This window comes from Cryptomeria japonica, chromosome 5 (genome assembly GCF_030272615.1).
Source record: "Cryptomeria japonica chromosome 5, Sugi_1.0, whole genome shotgun sequence".
NCBI classification, from domain to species: Eukaryota; Viridiplantae; Streptophyta; class Pinopsida; order Cupressales; family Cupressaceae; genus Cryptomeria; species Cryptomeria japonica.
Window position 1 is genome coordinate 325,425,762 of NC_081409.1, and position 19,913 is coordinate 325,445,674.

Here is a 19,913-nt window from a genome sequence, read left to right on the forward strand (position 1 = left end):
CTACTTCCCATTACCTCCCTACGAAGGGTCAAGTCAATCTAGTTGGATATGGCACAGGGGACTAGTAAGATCGTGGTTGGGCGAAAAAGCGCCCTGATGATACTTTCCCTTCTCACTGGTATCTTGATAAAGTTATGAAGTTCAAAATGTTAGCATCAGATGAATGTACTTTCTAAACCCTATCTCTCTTTCATTTAATGCAATGTTTAGTTATTTTCTTATCTTATGTTTACGTTTGGTTTAGTTCAATATAATTACTTTCAGATATTGTTATCTCAAAAAATAAAATAAAAATCTCTTCCTTTATATGTTAAGTTGCAATGATCATGTTAACAACTATATTCATTTCGGCATGTTATATTTATGTTTAATTTTAATTGCTTTATTTCATTTTAGCTTGTTACACTTTTAGTGGTAAAAGGTGATATTATACTTTTCTAACCATTCAATCGAGACCCAAACTATTCACTTTAAACAAATTAATAATACGTATGACCCGAATCATTACAAATGAATGCCAATTTCATATTCTAAATCAATCTCTACCTCGTACTTGGGACTGGTATTGTTGTCTTTTTCAAACTTACAGGATTGAGGATCCCCAAGGCACCCTCCCTCAACATTTTTCTAACAAACCATTATCCTCTCCCTCGCTACCATTTGAATGCCAGTCACTTCGAGAATTACCAACCGCTAAAAGAATATAAAAAAAAATATGCATGGATGAACTGAACACTCTATCCTGTGTGTTTTGAAGCTTGGGCATGAAGCTCTAATTACTGCGAGTCTTCCATTTATGATCTCAACTTTTCTACAGGTCTCTTCCATTCTCCTTTTTGCAAAAGTGGCACTTGTGGTTCTCATGCAAGAGCTCCGATCATATCAAAATAAAATATCATTAAAGAAGGATATGTATTCTACTAATGAAGAGTAGTATATCTTTTTAAACACCACTCCCTATGAACGGTTTTTTGATTAATCTCTCCTTGACATATGTAGTGTCCTTCTGCGCATGCAAATCCACCTCTACCACTATAACCACTAAATGACATAAAACGTTTTGTTAGCAAAGGCTTTCTTTATTTTTTAATAATCGACTTCTCCTTACAAGGAAATAAATTCTTCAAAAGAGTCTTAAGTAATAGAATAAGTATTAATATGAAAAATATTAAGTTAGAATAACTAAATTGGTGGATTAGTTTATTGAGACAATAAAATAAATATTCATTTAAAATCTCTAGATAATTATGTGTCGATATTTTATTTCATTTTTAATAAATCAATTAAATAAACATATATTTTATTGTATTTTTAATAAATCAATTAAATAAATATAGATTATTAAGGGTTGTGACAAGGAAGCTCGCTACTCTTGATTTGGACTTGCAGGTTAAGGCACACAACCTTAAGGCATGATATAATGGACTTGCAAAACAATGAAGATCAATTCTTTAGGGAAAGATACAATGGACTTGTAAAAAATTGAAGATTACTTCTTCAGGGCAAGATATGATTGGTTTGATTACAAAAGATGATTATGGCAAAATTGCGTAGAAGCACATCCTCTAAAATGCTGATTATAGTTCACTGTTATAAACATCTAAAACTGACTCCATTACTTCTAATCTACAATTGTGCACCTTTGTACTTATTTGACACACCATATACCACTTCTTATACAACTCATTCAATCCTCCAAAAGATCTCATCCTTTGTATATCATCCACACAAAGAACGTACATCAATTAGGCCGACATAATTAGATGTGATGTGGAGAGTATAAATAGCTATGTCGAAACACCTTCCTATCACTCCCAAATCATCACCTTCAACTCTGCATGCTACCACATGGACCAAAAACATTCAAGTTAGCTCCAGAGGATAGAACCGATAATGCAACCTAGTCAAACATACTCAAAATGCAATGCAAACCTCCACAACACTTGCAAATACACAACATAGCATCACCTAACACTAACAATACTATATCAAAGAACTACAAAACTAAAAACATTAGAAGGTGAAGGAATGCAACACATTCCTGCAAATAGGTACACTATCTACCAAAGGGGCATCCTTATGCAATCCTATAGTCATCTCCAAAGAATCATGTTGACATATAACATCAACCAAACTACTGAGATCAAGAGGCTAATAATCAATATCAACTAGAGGCGTATTTGACTTCTTCTTCATTCCCTTTGTCTTTTTCCTTCTTCTCTTTTTCGATTTTCTTTTCTTTCTTCCTTTCTACTTCATTCTCCTTCTTCTTCTTAGTGGGGATCTCTATTAGGGAGATCATCATTTTCCTTTTCCAGGTGAGAGGGACAATATCCTCTTCATCCTCATCATGTTCCTCTCCATCTCCTATCATTTTTGACCTCTCCCTTATCACAAACTTCTCCTTTTGTTCCCCTTCATCAATGTTGTTGCCCAATTCCTCAATAATTGTCTTTAAGCTTGATTTTTCTCTCGTGGCCTTCTATTTTGGTCTTTATCCCTTCTTCTCTCCTGATGCAACTCTCATAGGGGTTCTGGAGGAACCAATCTTCACAAGAGGAGAAGTAGATGCATACCTTGTTCTCCTGTAAGCTTGTTTACCAAAAGCCTTAGACATCGGGTGCAAATTAATCTTCTTATACAAATTTTCCATTCTCTTAACATGACTTTGCTCAGACTTCTTCTAGATCATCTTATTTAAGATCTTAGTAGTAGTTTCAAACCTTTCTACCTTCAGATGTACCGACAAATGCAACAATGTCTTAATGTCATATAGTGCTCCAGTGGCCAAGCAATCCTTAGATTTACAACTTCTATCTAACAATGATCCTCGTCGACCAGAAAAGTGATTTCATTTTTGTACTTCCAGACCACTCTCTCTCTCTCTCTCTCTCTCTCTCTCTCTCTCTCTCTCTCTCTCTCTCTCTCTCTCTCTCTCTCTCTCTCTCTCTCTCTCTCTCTCTCTATTTAGTGTCGTATGCCTTTGTATCCTTATTGAAACTCCTAATGTGTTGTTTTATTTGTATTGCTATAGGGGTGAACTTGTTCTAGAATTTATTCCTAAGTCCTAAAAGCTCATCCATGGACATAAATGCTAAATAGATTATTAGTTACCCATACTTGAATGGATATTTTGGTGTTATTTGTCCTCTCCAGATTGTCCAATAGTTGTTGTCTCAGAAGCTCACAAAGATCAAACTTCTCTCCTTTGACCACTATTTAAAAAGTAGAGTATCGTGGCAACAGTGGCCAAACCCTTATGATTTTGATAGTATATCTTGTATGCCAAACCTTTGGTCACATAATGGACACGCAAATTAGTGATGTCCTCAATAGTCATTGCCCTCCTATTAGATTTCACATTGGTTAGCTGAGTTACTATATCATTCTTCACCATTGTTAGGACAAGAAGAGTGTAGAAGGTACAGAAACCTATCAAAGCCCTAATTGTATCCTTTGTGATTTTATGTAGGCAATCTAGAAATATAGTATCTCCATGGATCTAGCTTAGGATGATTTGAATCTATGCATGCTCATAGTTGAAATCAAGAAACTCCTTTCAAATATTTAACCCCATCTCTGGAATACGCTTGTACTACTTCTTGAAAGATGTTAGGTAATCTTCTACCAACTTCACCCACAAATCATTGAACTTTGCATTACTGACCTTACTTAGGGGCACATGACTATAAGCACTAACATCCTTCTACCTTTGTGTATACTACATTTAACCATAATTTCAAAAAATCTCTTTCCTTGTCATTCTTTGTCACCACAAATGGGTAAGGCTTGAACTGGAGTTGTGACTTCAAGGACAAGTACAAAAAAAGGTGTAGCCATTTGAATCAACAAGAAGAACTGATAGGACAAAATTGCAAAATACCTTTGATCGCATTGTTGCTAAGGTTTGCACACTAAGAGATTCAGACTCAAAACAAACTTGATCGACTGATGACCTCATTGAACCAATGTACATATGAACCTTTGAACCTAATAGATTGGTTCAACGAAGGAAAGGTTCAACTATCAATTTTTTGTGACTTACAGAATAGGGTCAGAAGACTATGGCGATTATGACCATGATCGCGAGAGAATTTAGAGCGACATAAAGCCCATACAAATAACATTCACAAAAAGGAACCAAATATAAAATTTGAGGGTAACAACCACACAATATAACCTTAATATGAATTGACATTTATCCAACCGACTTGTATACATATTCTTGTTTATATAAAACTTATGTTGTGATTACATCACATGAGTTAATTGAATTTATATTGTGTATGTCAAATACAAATCAATCACATATAATTCAATGATACAAATGCCATTCAACCCTAATGCACACAAGCACACAACACACACATATGAATTCAATTTAAACATGTTATGTAATTATACCATAAAGTTTATATAAAAAAAGAAATAAATGTCAAAACCTAATTCACATTAGGTCATGTTACAATTTTAATAAAAAGAGGCTTTATGTACAAGTCTAATTTACTTTAGGTCACCACATAACTTTAATAAAAAAGCAACTTTATGTACACACTTGATGCAATGCCAACATAAGAGCATTATGAACAAATAAAAATTGGCCACACAATACAACCTTAATATGAATTGACATTTATGTGATTGAATTGTATACATTTTCTCTTGTTTTTATAAAATCATGTTGACTATATTACAATATAAATAGAATTTGTATGGTGTATGTTGTGTACTTGTGCACATTCAGATTGAATGGTATATATGTCATCAAGTTGTGTACACAACACTCTTTGGCATGATACATCATTGTTTAAATGGAAGTTATGTTATAATTGCATCTTATTTGTGAATTAAATTTGTATGGTGTACATTGTGTTCTCATGTGCATTAGGATTGAATGGTATTTATATCATTGAGTTATATGTGATTATATCATGTATATGAGGATAATTCATTTTAAGATTAATTTTGTGTGCCCAATGTGTATAAGTTCATAATGTCTATATTATGTATGGTGTGTAAATAAAGCTACTTTTTATTAAAGTATATCATTTATGCATTAGACTTAAATATATTGTTTATATAGAATTTATGTTTTGATTACATACCATGTGTAAATTAAATGTGTATGTTGTATGGCATGTGCATTAGGATTGGTTGGTATTTATATAATAGATTTGTATTCTATATCCACCACACAAATTCAATTTACATGTTGTATAATCATAACAAAAAAATTATATAAACAAGAATATGTATACAAGTCAATTACATAAATGTCAACTCATAATTAGGTTGTATTGTGTGGTCAATGCTTTTATGTTTGGGTTGCATCAAGTGTGTAGATAATACTACTTTTAATTAAAATTGTATAGTGACCTAAAATGAATTAGTCTTTGACATATGTGTAATTGTATACATATTTGTGTTTATATAAAATTCATTTTATGATTACATCACATGTATTAATAATTGAATGAGTATGGTGTATATGCAATACAAATCATATGTTTGTACTGCATCAAGTGTGTACATAAAGCTATTTTTTTATTAAAGTTGTATGTCAACCTAATATGAATTAGACTTTGACATTTATGCAATTGACATGTATACATATTCTTGTTTATGTAAAATTTATGTTGATTGCATCACATGTAAATTAAATTTTTATGGCACATATGGAATACAAATCAATCACATATAAATACCACTCAATCCTAATGCACAAGCACACAACACATACCATACAAATTCTATTTGCACATCTAATATAATCATAACATAAATTGTATTTTAAACAAGAAAATGTATACAAGTCAATTGCATGAATGCCAATTCATTTTTAGGTTGTATTGTGTAGCCAATTTGTATATGTGCGTAATGCTTTATGATGGTGTTGCATCAAGTGTGTACATAATGCTACTTTTTATTAAAGTTCTATGGTGACCTAATGTGAATTAGGCTTTTACATAAAGGTAATTTTTATTAAAGTTGTATGGTGACCTAATGTGAATTAAGGTTTAACATTTATGAAATCTATTTGTATATATATTCCTCTTTATGTAAAATTTATGTTATGACTGCATCATATGTTTAAATTAAATTTGTATGGTGTATACCATATGCTTGTGTGCATTAAGTTTGAATGGTATTTATATCATTGAGTTACATGTGATTGATTTGTATTACATATGCACCATAAAAATTCAATTTATACATGTGATGTAATCAATATAAATTGTATATAAACAAGAATGTATAAAAGTCAATTGCATAAATGTCAAAGCCTAATTCACATTAGGTCACCATACAACTTTAATAAAAAGTAGCTTTATGTACACACTTGATGCAACAACATACGATTTGTATTTCACATATACCATACTCATTAAATTTACACATGATGCAATCATAGCATAAATTTTATACAAACAAGAATATGTATACAAGTCAATTGCATAAATGTTAGCTACTAATTCACATTAGGTCACCATACATTTTTACTAAAAAGTGGTGTTATGTATACACTTGATGCAACACCACCATAAAAGGATAATGCACATATACACATTAGCCACACAATATAACCTTAATAGGAATTGATATTTATGAAATTGACTTGTATACATATTTGTGTCTATATAAAATTTATATTATGATTATATCAGGTGTAAATTGAATTTGTATGTTGTATATGGAATACAAATCAATCACATCCAACTCAATGATATAAAGACCATTCAATCTCAATGCACAAAAGCACACGACATACACCATACAAATGTAATGCAATCTTTACATAACTTCTATTTAAACAAGGACGTATCATGCCAAAGATTGTTATGAACACAACATAAAGCTACATTAGCACTCCATATAAATTCAATGAAAATTAACCCTATTACCCATCATGTTAAGTGTTATGCACACAACTCAATGGTATACATAACATTCAACCATAACATGTAAATTGAATATATATGATGTATTAAAGACAAGTCAATAACATATAAAATCAATGATGTAAATACCACCCAATCCTAATACACAAGCACACTACATATACCATACAACTTTCATTTGCACATGCAATGTAATCATAATATAAATTTTATACACACAAGAGAATGTATGTCACAACCCTCATTTATCACTTTTGGATTTAAAATACAATTCTATTATGTTTTTGGTTAAGCTATTTAAAATGATTGAATAAATGTTATAAAAGAATAATAATAAACACACACACACACTTGGAGAATTTAATTCAAAAGTATTATTTTTATTTTATTTATTTCCACTCCCAATTATGGCACATGTTGTAAGAGGAAATAGAAGCTTCTAGAGGAATCTCCACCACCTTGCATGTAACTCCCCCACTAAGTTTTTAATCAATTTGCATGAGCCCAATATTGGAAAAGAATCTCTTTTTTTAATTAAATTCTCTAAATAGTGGAATTGAGGGATTTTCCTTATAAAATTGTATGCAAGTTTCAAAGAAGGGAGTTGATTTTGTTTTGAAGAAAATTTCCCAAGTTTTTAGTAATAGGATCTTCTTTGGTAGTCTCATTTTCGTTGCAGGATTTTAAGTTGTTTGAAAGATTTCTCTCAAGTTGCAAGGAAGGATCAAAAGGATAGCTAGAGGATTCAACATCAAGCTTCGATAAGCCAGGTTCTCTTCTTGTTATTTCACATTCCCATATGAGAAAATTGTATTATCCAAAATATAGCTTTTAGATCTTCCTTATAAAATTTTCTTTTGTGATAATATTGAAAGGATAGCTTATTTATTTGTTTTTTTTTTAAAAGAAATATTAGATCTTGCTTGCATGTGAAAGATAGCTATTATTTGTTTAAATTTCTTAGAAAATATCAGATCTTGCTGGATTGAAAATTTAAATGTAATTCTTTTTTTTTTTTTTTTAAATCTTACTTCCCTTTGAACAGAAAATGCCTGATAATAAGATATAAATCTCTCTGTGAATAATCCTCTGTGTTATTCATTCTTGTGAATAAATCCTTATTCTCATTGTTTACATTAATATATTTTTTATTTCATATATTTGGTTATATAAATCTCTCTGTGCAAAAAGGAGTATAAATCTCTCTCTGTGTTATTCATTCCTGTGAATAAATCTTTATTCTCATTGTTTACATTAATATTATTTTTTATTTCATATATCTAGTTATATAAATCTCTCTGTGCAAAAAGGAGTATAAATCTCACTCTGTGTTATTCATTCCTGTGAATAAATCTTTATTCTCATTGTTTACATTAATATTATTTTTTATTTCATATATCTGGTTATATAAATCTCTCTGTGCAAAAAGGAGTATAAATCTCTCTCTCTGTTATTCATTCCTGTAAATAAATCTTTATTCTCATTTGATTACATAATTATTCTTTTTACATATATATCTGGTTATATATTATCTCTGTGAATATTAGTTGAAATTGAAGAATATTTTTCCATGTGAATAATCCTCTGTGTGTTATTCATCCTGTGAATGCTGGAAATAAATTCTTTCCTTGTGAATGCTGGAAATAAATTTTTTCCCTGTGAATGCTGGAAATAAACTCTTTCCTTGTGAATACTCTCTCTCTCTCTGTAAATATTAATCCCCTATTTACTATTAAAACAAAACAAAAAAATCGCTTATTTTATTTTTGTAGTTAGTTTCTTTTATATATTCTTTTTAAATTGCAATTTGGAATTTTTAGTAATTACTTTGGGTTAAATTTTAAGTTAATTGCTAAAAAAAAATTTTGTTTAAATTTTAAGTTTAATTGTTAATAATTGCAATTTAGGAAATGTTAATTCTTTCCTTAGTATAAATTTTAAGTTATTGAATTTAACTTAGAAAAATTTATAAGTATTGGGGATTATTGTGTAGTAAATTCATAATTAATTTATCCTTAGTAAATTTTATATTTGTAAATTATATTATATCAAATTCTTTTAATTAGAGTTATTCAATCCATTTAAGATCCATTGGGGCACTTAGTTGGCCTTTAGCAATTAATTCACATTAATATGATTTGAATCGAATGTCTAAATTATCACTATTTTTGGATTGCTTAATCATGCACGCAAGTTACACTATTCTTATATCATGCAAATTACTTATAGATTAATTACATTTATTGACGTTATCATCTCCATGCAAGTACACATGTAATTATTAATATGCAAGTTTTCATATGCAAGTTATATTTCAAGTCATGGTTTTTATTCTACGTAATTCATCAAGTAGTTATTTCAATCAATTAAAATTATGCATGTTCAATTTGTAATTGTTTTCAAGCATGATGTTTTCATAGCTTCTTAGTTAGAAAACTAAATAAAGGAAGATGGAAACCAAAACCTAATAGCGTTCGATATATACAGTGCCTTTGGGTCACGCTTACGGGTAATGTCGTCATGTTGAACTACTGCACTTAACGCCTAATAAAGCTACATCAACGACGTATGTGGCATCGTCCCTATAAATCGTCGGGGAGTAATAAAGGACACTTGCAAGTTAAAATCCAAGGGGCGGGTAATCCCCCTTGGATCGATAATCTAATAAGATAATTTTTAAATGATTTTACATCCGTTGAGATAAACCATAGTAAACCCCCTTTAGGGTTGGTTAAGTAAAATGTTTTTATGAAATTGATTTAATCTTGAAGAGATATTGGTGATTGACAATTTGGTCAAGGGTGACCCTCATGATAGGTGTTAGGATGTAGTTGTTAGGCCACAAACAATAGGCCATCTTGAGCCTTTGTTTAAGTGCTACCACTGTGGATAGCAACCGTAGAGAAACTATCTGAGACATTGACCTTAGAAAGGGTTGCGTACCCACTAATCAATTTAAATCAAACCATAGAGTAAAAAATAAAACTACATACTTTATGTCTTGATCCCGTGCCGAAGCGGGTATGTAGGCAGTTTTGGGACGGAGTTGTCCCTCGTACTCAGGCGTTCGTGGGTGGGGTCTAGGCTTGGTAAAGGAAGGATTGAGTAAGAACCCTATTTTGAAAGATAAAAATAATTAAATTGGAAAAAGTAATTCAATGCATACTCGGAAGGAATCCCGTACAGATTCGCTTGACTTCCCAAGGCTTTAAGCCAAATTCTGAGGCGGAATTCAAGCTTGTATTATGTTATTTAATTACTCCTAAGGACAATGACCTCGGTGCACTTCTATTAGAAGAGTGTAGTACTTAGTGAGTGGCTCAGGACCCGAATGGTCCCGATGAGTCTAAGTCTTTGGCCAGAGCACCTCCTATCCCGATTGGGTAGATGCCTACCCCGTATAGGTAGATGCCTATCCCATATTGGATAGATGAAATGTTATGTCCCGTATGGACAAATGCCTAACCCATATGGTTAGATGCTCATCCCGGATGGATGAATGCCTAATCCAAATGGATGGATGCCCAGAGTATGCAATTGAATCAAACATAATAATTAAATTAAACACAAAAAAAAAAATGGTCAATTTTGTTGAGTTAATTATGGTGGGTTATTACAATGTATATGAGACAATTGCATAAATTTCAATTGATAAAGGTTATATTGTGTAGCCAATTTGTATATGTGCACAATGCTTTTATGTTTTTTATTAAGGCAAAAATAGGTTTTGAATGGATCTAGAACCGTCAAATAGAAAGTTGTCCTAACAAAAGGAGCATGAAAGCACTAGACAACCATTGGTAAAGATAACACCCATTGCCAAATACATGGATTTTAAAAATAGGCTCCCAAAACCTAAAACAAAGCTGCAAAAAGAACAACCAACAACCAGCCTAAAACCAGCCCCCAACCAAGGCCCATCAAGATTTACATTTAGAGCTACTCTTGTGGGACCAGAGAGTCATGCCAAAAGAAGGCTTAGAGAACTTAGCTTTCTTGCCCTTAACAAAATTCCATTTCTCTTCTACTTATGTTGCCTTATCATGCCAAGCCAGTGCACCATTATCCTGAGAATGAATACTTGCAACCACTATCTTAGAGATATAATCAGTATTCCTCTCTGCAGGCTCGACTTTATTAGAAAATCCACCAGATTTGATAGTTGAAACGCTATCACCAGAAATTGCAACTTGAGGCCCATTCCCTCTCTCTTTAGGGGTTTGAACATGATAATCTTGCACAACTTCAACAACCCCACCATTCATGACATCCGGAGAGGATGCCCCAAGACCCTATGATTCCATCACAACCACCTCAAAAAAACTCCTATGTTGATTAAATTTCTTCTCAACTGTATAATGTTGTTGAGAAGCACCTTTCCACCATGTTGCCTTCATTGTCTTTTATTCTCAAATCCACATTGTGCAGCCACATGACCCGTTTTAAAACATCTTCTACATCAAAAGGGAATCCCTTCATAGTCTAAAGATTGAACCCAAGAACCCTTAGAAGATTTGAGTAAAATCTCAGTAGGAAGCCCTTTTGAAACATCCATTTCAACCAAAATGCAGGCAAATGTGGAATGAAAAATATCAAAGGATTTATTATCCACCATCTAAAAATCTCCACGGGCATCACCCACTTCCTCTAAAAGAGGATCAACCCATAAATGAAGGGGGAGATTAGGAAGTCGAACCCAAATCGAGATCTTATTAAACGTTTCAGAAGAAGGGTTGAAATCAAAGTGTCAAGGCTTAATCATCAACAACAATCTATCCTCCCAACTAAAATAATGATCACATAAGATTTTGTTTCTATCCCGAGCATTATCAAACTTAGCAAAAAAAAAACCCTTAGCCATGGGGAAAATATGAACTTTACCACCAATAAGAGGATCCACTATTCTAAGATCCAAGTGTGCACAATGCTTTTATGTTGGTGTTGCATGAAGTGTGTACATAAAACTACTTTTTATTAAATTTCTATGGTGACCTATTGCAAAATAGGCTTGTACATAAAAATGCTTTGTTAATATTAAAGTTGTATAGTGACCTAATGTGAATTAAGCCTTGACATTTATGCAATTGAACGTGTACATGTTCTTATTTATATATAATTTAAGGTATGACTATATCATGTGTAAATTGAATTTGTATGGTGTGTACATTAGGATTGAAAGACATTTATATCATCGAGTTATATGTGATTGATTTGTATTTCATACACACCATACAAATTCAATTTACACGTGACAAGTCAATTGCATAAATGCTAGTTCATATTAAGGTTATATTGCATGACCAATGTGTACATGTGCATAATATTTTATGTTGGTGTTGCATCAATGTATACATAAAGCTACCTTTTATCAAAGTTGTATAGTGACCTAATGTGAATTAGGCCTTGACATTTATGTAATTAACTTCTATAAATATTCTTCTTTATATTAAATTTATGTTATGATTACATCATTTGTGAAAATTGAATTTGAATGGTCCATGTCATATGTTTGTGTGAAATAGGTTTGGATGGTATTTATATCATTGTTATATATGATTGATTTGTATTCCATATGCACCATACGAATTCAATTTATACATGTGATGTAATCGACATAAATTGTATATAAACAATAATATATATAAAAGTCAATTACATAAATGTCAAACCTTAATTCACATTGAGTCACCATACAACTTTAATAAATTTACACGTGATGCAATTGCACAAATGTTAGACTAATTCACATGTTAGGTCAACATACAATTTTACTAAAAAGTACTGACATGTATACACTTGATGAAACGCCAAAATAAAAGCATTATGCACATGCATACTAGCCATGTATAATATAACCTTAATATGAATTTATATTTATGTAATTGACTTTTAAACATATTCTTGTTGATATAAAATTTATGTTATGATCATATCATACGTGTAAATTGAATTTATATGGTGTATATGAAATACAAACTAATCGCATCCAACTCTATATAAATACCATCCAATCCTAATGCACAAAAGCACATGTACATACACCATACAAATTCAATTTTCACATAACATAATCATAACATAAACTTTTGTATAAACAAAAAAAAGTATACAATTCAATTGCAACAAAAACATAAAAGTATTATGCACAGACACATTGGCCACACAATACAACTTTAATAAAAAGTATCTATATGTACACATTCGATGCAACAAAAACATAAAAGCATTATGCACATACACATTGGCCACACAATACAACCTTAATATGAATTGACTTGTATACACATTCTTGTTTATATTAAATTTATTTTATGATTACATTGCATGTGTAAATTGAATTTGTATGGTGTATATGGAATACAAATCAATCACATACAACTCAATGATATAAATACCATTCAATCCTAATGCACACAATCACACGAGATACACCATACAAATTCAATTTACAAATGTGATATAATCATAATATAATTTTATATAAATATGAATATGTATACAAGTCAATCGCATAAATGTCAAAGCCTAATTCATATTAGGTCACTATACAACATTAATAAAAAGTAGCTTCATGTACACACAATAAAGAGTAGACATTGTAAACATATACATATTGGACACACAAAATAACCTTACTATGAATTATCCTCATATACATGACAAACAAATGCACATATGACTCAATGATATAAATAATATTCAATCATAATGCACATCATGCAAATACAATTCACAAATGTGATGCAATCAAACATAAATTCTATTTACATAAGGTTGTACCATGCCAAATGTAAGGAAGCAAAGGTGTGCGGAAACGCTTCCTACGCTAATCTTGAGAGGACGGTTATGCAACTTCCAACTTAAATATTACTAAGATATCAAGAAATGCACAATAAAGCATAAACAAAATAGCAATGAACACATAACACAGTGATTACCGTGGGGAGACCCTTCTAGGAGAAAAACCCCACCCTCCAAAACTCGCACAATGTATTATCAAATCAAGCTGATTACAATACACTTGCAATGCAAGTTCTTACAGGAGCGCATCACCACAACTCAAACTCAGAGAGACTCCTTCTAGCATCCAGTCTTGCAAAAAACTCAATGATCAAACTCCTCCCCAAGCCCTCCTTTTATAGTGATTTTACAACCTGGAAACCACATGTGGTTTTACAAAACCATGGGCTTAACCACCATGGCACATGGTGCCCATTTTTAACATTTACATTTCCAAAATGGAAAAACAACCAGGTTAAAATAGTAATCCCGTCCATAATTTTGTCCCCTAGCTTAGACCCTCTTAAAAGTCACAAAATGAGTCATTAAGGCTCTAAAAATGGCCCACTTATATTCTACTATGGACAAGACTCATTTTTAACAACTCACTAACCATTTTCCAATGCATAAACATGTGGAAAACTACCTCAAACAAATTCTGAAATTTTCCTGAAAAAAACTGCAAGGTTGAGACACATGTTTCTCAACATTCTCCCACTTGTCGAACACCTTGCAAGAGTCAGGGGATCCAAAATATCATGGACTTAATTGCTAGGGGCCGAGAGGCCCATAGACTCTGAACACCATCTGAATTTCTCTGTGCTCACGGGCTTAGTTAATGCATCAACAACATTCACCAAAGTTTCTACCTTTTCAGCTTCACCTTGCCATCCTCAATCATATCTCTCACAAAATGATATTGTACATCAATGTGCTTGGTCCTGGCATGAAAACTAGGGTTCTTCGCTAGGCAGATTGCACTCTGATTGTCACTGTAAATTGTCACTACACCCTGTTTGAACTCTATATCTGAACACAATCTCTTTAGCCAGATGGCTTCCTTACAGGCATGAGTAGCTGCCATATATTTTGCCTCAGTAGTGGACAAAGCGACCACAGCCTGTCGCTTGCTCATCCAACTGATTGCACCATCGAATAATATAAACACATATGCACTGGTGGATCTTCTTCTATCAACATCACCGGCCTAGTCTGAATCCACATAGCCTCGAATATCTAAGGAATACTCATTTCCTGTTCCATGAAAACATATCGAGTACTCTGAAGTACCCCTCAAGTATCTGAAAACTCTTTTTACTGCATCCCAATGTGCTCTTCCTGGATTAGACATATAACGAGAAAGAACTCCCACTGCTTGGACAATGTCTCGTCTTGTACAGACCATAGCATACATCAAACTTCCAACAACACTCTGATATGGTACTCGACTCATCTCTTCCATCTCCAATGGGGATGTAGGACACTGTGAACTAGAAAGCTTTGTTCCCATTGTAATAGGAACACTCAATGGTCTTGAATCCTGCATATTGAATCTTTTCAAAATAGTACCAACATACTTGCTCTGGCCTAGCCAAAGCTTTCTGTTTTGTCTATCTCTTACAATCTCCATTCCCAGAATGTGCCTAGCTGCACCAAGATCTTTCATTTCAAACTTTATCGAGAGCTGAGATTTTAACTCTGCAATCAAACCTTTTCCTTTGCCAATAAACAACATGTCATCAACATACAAGGCAATAACCAGGAAACAATCACCATCAGATTTGAAATATATACAGTGATAAGATTTAGACCGCACAAATCCCAAACTCAACACATATGTATCAAACTTCTGGTACCACATCCTAAGACTCTGTTTTAAACCATAAAAGGATTTCTTCAACTTACAGACCAAATGACTTTTACCTTTCATCACATAGTGCTCTGGCTGTGTCATGTAAATTTCTTCCTCCAAATCTCCATGAAAGAAACTTGTTTTCACATCCATTTGCTCGACCTCTAGACTGCTGCAATAGAAAGCAAAAAACGAATGGATGTCACTTTGGCTACAGGAGAAAAAATCTCACCATAATCTACTCCCTCAACCTAAGAGTAACCTTTTGCAACCAAACGTGCTTTGTACTTCTCAATTCTTCCATCTGAACCCATCTTCTTCTTGAACACCCATTTACAACCAACAGGCTTTCGTCCTTCAGGCAATGGTACAAGGTCCCATGTTTCATTCCTCTTAAGAACTGCCATTTCTTCATCCATGGCTATTTTCCAGGACTCTGAATCATTCATACCAAGAGCCTCTTCTACAGATCTCGGTTCATCAATGTTAGCATTCAATGCAAATATGCATCTCCAATCATCAGGAGAATACCCATACCTTTCAGGTGGTTTCCTTTGTCTAGTAGACCTTCGAGCAAGATCTGGTTCAGGTTCAGCTTCAGGTACCTCTTCTTCCTCTAATGATTCAGAACTCATAGAGCTCTCCTCGACTTCTTGTCTTTCTAAGGGCCTCGATTCAACTTTCTCCGGTGTAGAAGGTAGTTGAATCACATCTTTCTTTTGTTCTGTTTGTTCTGGCTGCACTGTAACAGAAGAAGGCTTAGTTTCTCTAAAAATAACACTTCTTGAATAAAATACCTTTTGTTCAATAGGATTCCAAAGCTTGTATCCTTTTACACCATAACTGTATCCGATGAAAATACATTTAACAGCTTTGTTGTCCAATTTTGTCCGCTTCTCCTTTGGCACATGAGCATATGCTTCGCAACCGAACACTCTCAGATGTCTAAGTGAAGGCTTGTGGCCCGACCACGCTTCCATTGGCGTCTTATCAACAAAAGCTGATGTAGGAGACCTGTTTATCAGGTAGCAGGCAGTGGCTACAACTTTAGCCCAGAACTTTTGTTCTAGTCCAGCTCCACTCAGCATACTCCTAGCCTTCTCCATCAAGGTCATGTTCATTCTTTCTGCAACTCCATTCTGTTGTGGAGAATACGGAGTTGTCTTCTCTCTTTTAATACCACAATCATTACAAAATGTGTCAAAATCATTGGAGAAAAATTCACCACCGTTATCAGTTCTCAAACATTTTATTTTCTTTCCAGTCTGCAACTCAACCATTGCTTTAAATTCTTTGAAACAACTGAAAACTTCAGTTTTACTCCTAAGAAAATAAACCCATGTTCTTCTACTGAAATCATCAATGAAAGAAACATAATAAACTGATCTACCAATAGAAGGAACAGCAACTGGACCAAATACATCCGAATGGATTAGATCCAAAATACATGAAGACTTATGAGAACTCGAGTAAAACTGAATGCGGTTTTGTTTACCTTAGATACAATGCTCACAAAAATCAAATTCAAGATCGCAATCATTCAACCCATCAACAAGGTTCTTATTTTTCAAGGTCCGTAGACCCTTCTCACCTATGTGGCCAAGTCTCTGGTGCCATAACATGGTCTTCTCTGCAGGCAACTTTGATTCGGTAGACAAAGCACCCTTGGGTACCCAAAAACCACGACCATCTGTTGAAAGAGAAACCCTCGCCTTTTCCAACTGAGTAGTCTTTTTTAAAATCTTATCAGAAGTACTATTGCACTCAACTGTGCATGCATCAAGCTGGTACAGTGTACCCAATCTGCTTCCTCTTGCTATCACCATAGCACCTCTTACCATTTTCACACCTGCTTCAGAAAACTGTACATGCACACCCGCATCTATTACCTTGCTAACAGATAACAAATTCCTTGCTAGTCCCGGGATATGCAAGACACCATCAAATCTTCTAATTCTACCATCAGAAAATTTCACACGAATACTTCCACGACCAACAATATCAAGTACTCAGTTATCACCCAAATACACCTTACCACCATCAAAATTTTCATACTTACTAAACCAGTTTCTAATAGGAGTGTGTGGAAAGATGCACCTGAGTCTATCAACCATGCATTGTCACCTGCACGAGTGGCCAAGGCTGCGATGAAAGCATCTCCATCTTCCTTCTCGGACTCAGAATCAGAATCTTGCTTCTTCTTCTTCTTTTTCTTCTCCTCTTTGTAGTCCTTTCGAAAGTGTCCAGGTTTGCCACAGTTCCAGCAGATTGCCTTGGACTTCGTAGGAGATTTTGATCTCCCCTTATTCTTGGACTTAGAACGGCCATGCTGCTTTTCGTTCTTGCCTCTTTCTTTTGGTCTTCCTCGAACACTCAAAGCCTCTTTGGCATTCAGAGAGACCTTCCTTCTCATCTCCTCAGAAAGTAGAGAGCCAACAACATCCTCCATCTTCAAGACAACTGCAGTGCTCCCTATGGCCATCACAAGGCTGTCCCATGTGTCTGGCAACGAACATAGCAGGATTTGGCACCTTTCTTCTTCATCCATTGGTACCCCAACTGAGGTCAACTGAGTCACCAACATATTAAAACTTTCCAGATGCTCAGAAATTCATCCACCTTCTTCCATTCTCAAAGAATACAATTTCTTCCTTAAGAAGATCTTGTTCACAAGTGATTTCGCTTGGTAGATCTCACTTAGCTTCTTCCAAAGCTTCTTCGCAGTAGATTCTTCGTGGACATTAATCAGAATTGAGTCTGCAAGGCACAATCTTATGAGACCTTTAGCTTTTCTATCAGTCACATCATATTGTGCAGCTAAAGTCGGATCTGCGGGCCTATGCTTATTCTCATCAATCGCATCCCATAGATCTCGATCAATCAACAGATCTTCCATCTTCAGCTTCCACATCTCAAAGTTTGTGCCAGAAAACTTCTCTACATGAATCCTCCCTGAAATGCTTGCCATCTTTTCAATCCTGCAACACAGAAATGAAATACTTTGCACAAGCTTCCACTCAAACCTTGATTAGCTCAAAAAACCCTGTACCCAACAAATAGAACCAAAAATGGCCAGGCTCTGATACCACTTGTAAGGAAGCAAAGGTGTGTGGAAACGCTTCCTACGCTAATCTTGAGAGGACAATTTTGCAAATTTCAACTTAACTATCACAGAGATCACAAGAAGCAAATAGAGTAGAAGTAAAACAAGAAACACATAACACAACGATTATCGTGGGGAAAACCCATACGGGTGAAAAACCCCACACTCTAAAACCTGCATAGTATATTAACAAATCAACAAGAGATTACAATACACTTGCAATGCAAGTTCTTACAAGAGCATCACCTCAACTCAAGCTCAGAGAGACTTCATTAGCATCCAGTCTTGCAAAAAACTCAATTATCAAACTTCTCCCCAAGCCCTCCTTTTATAGTGATTTTACAACCTGGAAACCACTTGTGGTTTTACAAAACCATGGGCTTAACCACCATGCCACATGGTGCCCATTTTTGACATTTACATTTCCAAAATGGAAAAACAACCAGGTTAAAATAGTAATCCCGTCCATAATTTTGTCCCCTAGCTTAAACCCTCTTAAAAGTCACAAAATGAGTCATTAAGGCTCTAAAAATAACCTTAATATGAATTATCCTCATATACATGACAAACAAATGCACATATGACTCAATGATATAAATACTATTCAATCATAATGCACATCATGCAAATTCAATTCACAAATGTGATGCAATCAAACATAAATTCTATTTACATAAGGTTGTACCATGCCAAAGAGTGTCATACACACAACATAAAGTCACATTAGCACACCATACAACTTCAATATAAATTAGCCCTATTTACCCATAGTGGAGAGTGATATGTACACAACTCAATGACATTCATAATTTCAACCATAATATGAACTAGAACAATTTATGTTTCATATAAATCAGTCGCATGTATATGACTTAATGACATATATAATACCAATACTAATGCACACAAGCACTCTAAGAATGCATAAAAATTTAGTTCACACTTAATGCAATACCATACATGTATGTGATGCAACCTTGGCACACCCTTTTTTCAATCCTAAAGTGCACAAGATCATTAAGCATGCCATGCAATTTTACCACATGTTGCACATACACATTATGCAACTCAAAAGGATAACACAATTTAAATACAATAAATAAATAAACTCTATATTTATAATAAAATATGCAATTTAAAAAGACTAACTATAATTGAAAGGATATAATATTTCTATTTCTAAGTATATTATATCTTAATAAAATTTACATAAAAATACTATATCATCATCATATTTTACAAGAACAATGTGGCTAAGAACACATTAAATTTAATTAGT

General features: G+C 33.6%; 1 long non-coding RNA gene across 2 annotated transcripts in view; it reads right to left on the reverse strand.

Moving 5' to 3' along the window:
* The window catches only part of LOC131062384 (uncharacterized), a 58,619-nt gene that overhangs the window by 31,107 nt on the left and 7,599 nt on the right, over positions 1 to 19,913 (reverse strand). The window lies entirely within an intron of this gene.